This window comes from Notothenia rossii, assembly GCF_949606895.1.
Source record: "Notothenia rossii genome assembly, chromosome: 6".
In the NCBI taxonomy this organism is placed as follows: domain Eukaryota; kingdom Metazoa; phylum Chordata; class Actinopteri; order Perciformes; family Nototheniidae; genus Notothenia; species Notothenia rossii.
In genome coordinates, this window is record NC_136909.1 from 13,960,823 (window position 1) to 13,961,692 (window position 870).

Here is an 870-nt window from a genome sequence, read left to right on the forward strand (position 1 = left end):
CACACACACACACACACACACACACACACACACACACACACACACACACACACACACACCACACACACACACACACACACACACACACACACACACACACACACACACACACACAGAGAAGTAGCCAATCGTGGTGATTATTAGGCAAGAGTTGTTAAACTGTGGTCCATCCTCTCCCCCGTGTGGAAAAGACAAGCACAAGGGTTAACAGTGAGCAAGTAGATGACTCTCCTGTTGGCTCGTCGTGTATTCTGAGATAACCATTTCCATTTGAGATTATAAATGTATTTAGATGGTCTTCAAACTTTATAATGAAATCCAAACATGATACTTTAAAAAAACTAACACATTTCAAATAAAACGTGTGCAAACTATTTATTCTCCAGGTAGTTTTTTTTATGTGCGTGGACGAGACCTACAACTTGTTGCGAACAGTTGTTGATGGGACGACGTTCTCCTTCATAATATTGACAGAAATGTGTTTTTGGAACAAACAGTGTGACTCAAATCCAACCAGAGACATGTCTGCACCACCCCGTTTCCATTGCGCACCCTTGGATATGGCTGGTGCGCTCTATATGGCATCAACTTGATATTTAATCATCGAAGGCTGTTGAGAAAGAAAGCGATATAAACGTGACTTCCCGAATATAAAAGTTCCATTTTGGCATAATTCATTCTTCATTTAATTACTTTAATGCCATTAAAACATCAAATTTGTAAACTATTCTGAAATAAAGATGTCATATCTCTAAAGTAATGTCACCTGCACAAATGATCGATCTGCAGGATACGGAGCAGTCTGATTGGATGGACAATGCACCTCTCAGGCACGGGGCCAAATAATTTTGTCCCCCCTCCTCCCAAAGG